Raw genomic sequence first — 7,077 nt, 5'->3', positions numbered from 1 at the left:
TTTAATTTCTTTCTTTTGTTGTATTGCTAGCACTAACATTTCTAGAACTATTGCAAAGAAAAGTAGAAAACTGGGAGTTGGGGAGGGGGGTGGATCACATACTTTCTTTATTTCCATATGCATTAGGAATACTTCTAATGTTTTACCATTTGAAATAATGCTACCTTTTCTTTATGTGTGTTCGTGTGTATATATATATAGATATAGATAGATAGATAGATAGATAGATAGATAGATAGATAGATAGATAGATAGATGTATGTATGTATATTCAAATACTCTCTTCATATTCAAAAAATGGTCCTTCCTAGTTTTTGCAGGATTTTTGGCACAAATGAACATTGTACTTTTTCAAAGGCTTTTTCTCTGTCTTCTCAAATAAACGTGTGATTTAGCACTAGTGTTTTTATTTTTTTACATAATTATGTTAAATGTTTTTCCTAATGTGTATTCATCTTTGTATCCCTTGTATGGAGCCAATTTGAGCACAGTGATTCATTTTTTATATAATGCTATAACTTTTTGCTATATTATTTAAATTTCTTATATTAACATTCTTTAGTAATATACTCATTTACTATTCTTTGTTTTATTCTTCCCGAGGTTTTTTTTTCCAGGACTCATATTAAGGAATTTTGAAGACTTTTCTTTTTCATCTTTTTGGAATATTGTTCAAAATATTACTTATTCTTTAAATGTTTGATGGTATTAACGCATAAATCCATGTAAACCAAGTTTTTTTTCATAGTTCCTTGTCTTCCCCCCCTCAAAAAAAAGATATATTCTTTATCAGATTAAAAACTGTCCCTTTCTTATGATTTGTAAGATTTTCAGCACAAATTATTTTTGTACTTCATCAAAGCCTTTATTATGTGTCTTGTCATAGAATCATCTGATTTAGGGGTGATGTTTTGGTTTTCTAATATAATTATGTTAAATTCTTTTCCTAATAATTATCTTTGTAGGGGCCAGATAGGTGGCACAGTGAATAGAGCACTGGCCCTGGAATCAGGAGGACCTGAGTTCACATCAAGCCTAGACACGTGACACTTACTAGCTGTGTGACCTTGGGCAACTCACTTAACCCCAATTGCCTTGCCTTCTCCCCTACCCCCCAAAAAATAATAATTATCTTTGTATCCCTCTATAAATCAATCTTGGTCACATTGAATAATTTATTTGATATATTTCTATAGTCTTTTGGACTCCATATTCATAAGTTAAAGAATCTATACTGCTTCTTTGCTCTTTAGCATTCTCTAGGAGTTTTTTAACTGGAATTCATTATATAAAAGGATTTTAGTAGAATTTTCTTTTTCAACTTTTTAGAATTATTTTAATAATATTAATTGTTCTTTTAAAATGTGATAGTATTTCACCCATAAATCTATCTGCACCAAGAGTTTCTTTTCTTTTCTCAGTTCTATTAAGAGTAGTTTATTTTCTAACAGGAAAGTGTTTAAAGTCTTGATTTCATGTTTTATTAATTTTGCTATTATCTATTTTGTAGATAACCCTCCAATTCTCTTAAATTCTCCATCATGCTGGCATGTAATTGTGTTTACACTAGGGAATTAAAATACTTTCTGCCTTTTTGCTTTATTCATTTGTTATTTTGGTAAACTGATATCTCTTTATTAAACCCCCTCAACTCCTTGAATTTTGAACAGACTAGATAAAAGTTTTTCAGTTATGTCCACGTTTGTCAATTCCATATTTTTTTTAATAATTTTTTTTATTTTCCTTCCCATTTTCCAGATTTCCTCTCATGCTTATTTTGTGGTTTTTTTTTTCCCATTATTGACTTTGGTGGGGTTTTTTATTTTTTATTTAATATATTATTTCTCCCTTTTTCTATTCTGTCAAATTATCATTTCAGAGATATGATTTTTCTTCTCCAAAGGAATGTGGCTATACCCACATTCCAGAAAGTTTCATTTGTTTGCCCATGATTACTATGCCCTTTCTCATAATTATTGGTTCAATCATTTGTTCTTTCAACCAACTCATTATTTAGGATGTAATTATTAATTTTTAATTTGAACCTGTATCTTTTCTTGTGTCTCCTTTATTAGTGACTATTTTTGTTTTATTATCAACTGCATGGAATGTGTTTACTTTTCTACTTTGTAACATTTCTTAATAATTTCTCTGTGCCCTAGCTCATCTTTTCTTACATATTATCTGGTACTGAAAAAGATATGTAACCTTTATTGTTCTCATTCAAAAGATGTCAGGAGTTTTTCAGTTCTAACATCAATGGGTTTTTTCAGTTCTTTATTTCCTTTACCGTTTTGTCTTTCTTTTAGATTTGTTTATCTTTGAGAGATGAACATTAAGGTGTCCTGCAATTATTGGGTTGTTTTTGCTATCTCTGTCATTTTATACTGCAATGTTCCCTTTTGGATTTTCACACCATGCTGTTTTGTGCTTCTGTTTAGTATTGATATTTGTTCATTGACTTTGGTTCCATTAAGTGAAAAGTAGTTTCTCTCTTTTGATATTATGAATATTTTTTGTTGTTTGTTCGATGCCATGGTAACAACTCTACTTTGGTTCCTTTAAATGGTTACTTTTAGGGGTGGCTAGGTGGCACAGTGAATAGAGCACCGGCTTTGGAGTCAGGAGAACCTGAGTTCAAATCCAGCTTCAGACACTTAACACAAAAAACTAGCCATGTGACCTTGGGCAAGTCACTTAACCCCAATTGCCCTACCTTCCCCCCTCCAAAAAAAAAAAGCAAAAATAATGGTTACTTTTCAGCAGTTTCTCTGTTTCCCTCTCTTGACATTATAAATCTTTATTTTTCTTTGGCTGATACTGTGGTTTAAACTCCTGTTTTTTGTATCACCTGTTTGTTACATAGTCAATTTTGATCTAGCCTCCCATTTTCCTTCTGTATGAATATTCTGGTATATAGCAGATGGTTCACTTTGGGTTCTTATCCATTCATTCTCTCTCATTTTGCTGTATTATTTCATCCATTAATATTCAAACTTGTAATCATGAGTCATGTGTTTTCCTTAATTTTTTGGAGGGGCAATTGGGGTTAAGTGACTCGCCAAAGGTCACATAGCTAGTAAGTGTTAAGCACCTGAGGCTGGATTTGAACTCAGGTCCTCCTGACTCCAGGGCCAGTGCTCTATTCACTGTGGCCCCTTTCCTTCATTTTTATATTGATATTTTCTTCTTTCTCTATTAAATTAGTACTTTGTACCAGCATGTAATTTTGCTCCTAATACTTTGACACCAGTCTACCCCAGAGCCTCTTTCTTGATCACCTGTTCTGATTTGTCTGCCCTATTCCAAGCGCTTTGAATTTATTTTTATTTTTCTTCTACTTGGTGTCTCTCAATTTTTCACCCATTTTTCTGTTTACTTTCCTTGGAAAATGAGTAGTTCAGAATCTTTCCTGTCCTCTTCCTCTCTTCCCCTCCACCTTATCAATTTTTTTTCATTTTCTTTCACTGCCCTCTGTTGCAAAAAGTTTCCCTTTGCTTTGTCCTCATTGTTATTTAGCTTTCATTCAGTATGTTTTTTTAATCTTGAAATCTAAGTAAACCTCCATATTGTCATTAAATAGGTATACTTTTGTCTTCTCTTTGACTATGTTTATGTCTTTAATTTCTTTTATTTTCTTATTGCTAGCACTAACATTTTTAAGTTTTTTAGAATTTTATTTTTCCATTTCCTTCTAAAATATTCTTTGTTCTGTAAATCTCTGTAACACACTTGGTTGTGGGTCACACTGTGCCAGGCTACTGATGTTTTGGCTAAGAAAATCTTGGTAGTGGAGAATGAAATCTACATTATCAGATTCAAAATCCTTTTTAGGATGTCATTAGGAATTAAAACTAAACCATTCCCAACTGCCTTTAAACAAAATGGTGGAGGAGGGAAAGAATAAAATAAAAAGATCATGTACAGTTAAAATCAAATTATAACGCACTGTTGGGTGTGGCAAGGACACAGCTCATAGAGAGGACCAAGGACAGCACTGCAGTATTTTTCTACTTTACAATATTTGTTGTGGAGCTTATGGTGAAGGAGGGTTGAAGTCAATACCAAGTCAGCTTTCTTGTACTTCATTTTGGTCAAAGGAATTTAAAAATAATTTTTGCTGTTGTTAACATATCCCTCTCAAAACTCACTTCTATTTCCATTGAGTTGTGCAGAATGAGGGATGGGGTCAGAGAAACTTAGTTATTCAGAGCCATATACTGGGAAGTAGGCTCTGTAGATATCCTACCATCTCCTTAGAGACTGAGTCCACAAGAGGAGAGTAATAATTCATCTCCTAGAAGGTTACTTTATTAATTTTTCTGAAGTTTCACAAGTTGTTTCTATTCCTTTTCAGAATTTATTGATTCTTCATTCTTAAAAAGTTTAAAATCAAGGCCTAAACTCCATAATAACCTGCCCATTCCTCTAGAAAAGTGCAATTTTGCTTTATATAAATCTTATCTAAACCCAAAGCAAAAACTGCCCATTTCAGAAAAAAGAATCATTGGAGAATCTCAGCAGTAAAGCAGTTTGCATTGGGAAATGAACAAAGAAGGCAGACACCAAACACCTCCATTTTCCCAAGATTAAATGATTATTTTAAAAAAGCACACCACACTGTATAGAAATCTACATTCTCTCCCATAATTCTGTGCATCTGGGACTACAAAAATGTCATTGCTCCTGCCCCACATCTTCAAATTAACATCTTCAGGTTATAACAATAAGTCTTCCCAAAGGGGACCTTCTGGAAAAACAAGCTATTTCCACGACTCATGTTTCCCTCTTTCTGCAGCATGCACCAACAGTCTAACCAGGAAGAGTAAACTGGAGCATAAGTAGGTCATCCACCAGCGTGCCCACAATTGTTGCCAGCCATCAGGTTGGAGATAAGCACGAAAGGGTAGGTCAGCATATTGGCAAAGAATCCAGTGACAGCCTGGGAATAACTCTTCATTTCTTTCATGGTGGAAACCCCAATCTCCAGTGAATATGTATTGATGAGATAGGCTGAGGAATTACAGAGCCACAAGGAAATTATGTCCCCCAAGAGGTGAGGAATAAGGCCCGCAAAGAATCGTAGGAAGCCCTCCTCTCGGTAAAGGGTTACTATGGAGTCACACAGTCCACAGTATTTGGTCTCTCTGCCAATGAATTGTACCATAGACCTCAGAGTAATCACATGAAAGGGATGTGTTACAAAGGTAGCAGCAGAAAGTACCAAGTCGTCTCCTTGTCAACCCTGTCAAAGTTGGATGGACCATCTTTTTCTGAAGGAGGTGGAGGTTCTTGTTTTAACTCCTCAGCCTTGTCACAATCCTGGTATCGCTGCAAAACTTTACTGTGGACCACAGTTCCAATGGCTCCAGAACACAATCTGGGAGTTAAGCCTTTAAAGAGCCTGCTTTTTCCATCGATATTCATAATATGTTGAGCATAACAGAAGAGGCCAGGGAGTTGACAGACTTGCCGCCCAAAAATATTTGTTCCCAAAGTCGGAGGAAGAGGCTCATATCCCACCTGTACGAGCACCTTAACTTACATGAGTGGCTGCGAGAGGATAGTGAGGCCCGAGCCCAGCAGCACCTGACTGGCCACCTCTGCCATGATGGCACCTATGGGCCGACCGACGGACTAGTGGGCAGGCAGACGGACCGAGCCACCAACCGACCCGGTCCCAAAACACGTGCCTTCACTAACATTTTTAGAACTATTGTGTCAAATAATAGTGGGGAATGGTGGTGGGAGAGCAGTTTCCATGCTTGGTTCCTGCATGTCTTCGGAATCCTTTCATTGTTTTGCTATTGGAACTAATGCTACTGTTCAGTTGGAAATAAATACTCTTTATCTTATTAGAAATGGCTGTTCTCTTCCTATTCTTTGTACGGTTTTCAACACGAATACATAAATGTCAGACTTTTTTTTAAAATAATCGTGACATTTACTCAGTAGGAGGAAAAATCAAAACACAGGCTCACCCTAAAACCTGAGTCACAGTCTTCCACCAACATGAATAAGGACACCCATATGCCTGGTACAACTCACAACCCTAGGTTGCATATCACAGTTTTTCAAGGGCATTTTCTGCATTTTTTAATCATACAATCAAAACATTTTATGATTTTTTAAATATGATGAATAATGCCAAAAAAATTCCTAAGGTTAAATCACTTTTGTATCCCTCATAAAATATGACTTGGATATAGTGAATAATTTATCAGATATATTGCTGTAGTCATTTTGCTAGGATCTTAATTATTTTGAATTAATATTCAACACTAATAAAGTTTCTATTCCTTCTTCTTTATTTTATTCTTTCCTGGTTGCTTATCAGGGCCCTGATAAAAAGGAATTTGGTAGACTCTTTTCCTTCTAAGCTTTTTAGAATAATTTCTGTAGTATGATTAATTGTTCTTTAAAAGTATGATAGTATTCACTCATAAATCCATCTGGACCAGAGGCTTCTTTCTTTCTTTCCTAATTCCTTTAAAGCTCATTCAATTTCATTTTCTGACATTAGATTGTATAAGATCTTGATTTCATGTCATTTTGCTATTTCATATTTTATTAGATAAGCCTCCATTTCTTTGAAAATCTCATCTGTGCTAGCATGAACTTACGTGTACGCCAAGTTATGAAAATTCTTTATTTCTCCTCTGTTGTCATTTTGCCATGATCATTTTTTATTCTGACAGTTTTATTTCTATCTCTCTTCTTTCTGATCAGGTTAGCTAAATGTTTTCCAATTTTGACCCTTTTAAGAACTTCTGATTTTGCATGTCAATTCTATAGTGTTTTTGTTGTTTGTTAGCTATTTTTTGTAGCTATTTCACTTCTGATTTTCAGATTTTTCTCTTGTGTATATTTTGAGTTTGTTTCTTTGTTGAATTTTTTGTTATTTAATTTGTTCAGTTTATTGTTCCTGACTATTAAAGTTTTCAGAGACATCATTTTTTTAATCTGAGGACTTCTTTAGCTGCATTGTGTTTTTTCTATAGTATACTTTTGCACATAATTACAATTTGTTTCTATGAATTATTCTTTGACAAGCTTATTTTTCAGGACATCATCATT

General features: G+C 34.3%; 1 pseudogene; it reads right to left on the bottom strand.

The window, feature by feature from the left end:
• Positions 1 to 4,574: 4,574 nt before the first annotated feature.
• LOC138150588 (mitochondrial carrier homolog 2-like) lies at positions 4,575 to 5,683 on the bottom strand (annotated as a pseudogene).
• Between the last annotated feature and the right edge of the window lie 1,394 nt (positions 5,684 to 7,077).

This window comes from Petaurus breviceps, unplaced genomic scaffold (assembly GCF_028583685.1).
Source record: "Petaurus breviceps papuanus isolate PSGF00001 unplaced genomic scaffold, PetGlider_PUasm1.0 90881, whole genome shotgun sequence".
Taxonomy (NCBI): Eukaryota; Metazoa; Chordata; class Mammalia; order Diprotodontia; family Petauridae; genus Petaurus; species Petaurus breviceps.
The sequence above is the reverse complement of the archived record's forward strand: the minus strand, read 5'-3'. Positions and strand labels throughout refer to the sequence as shown.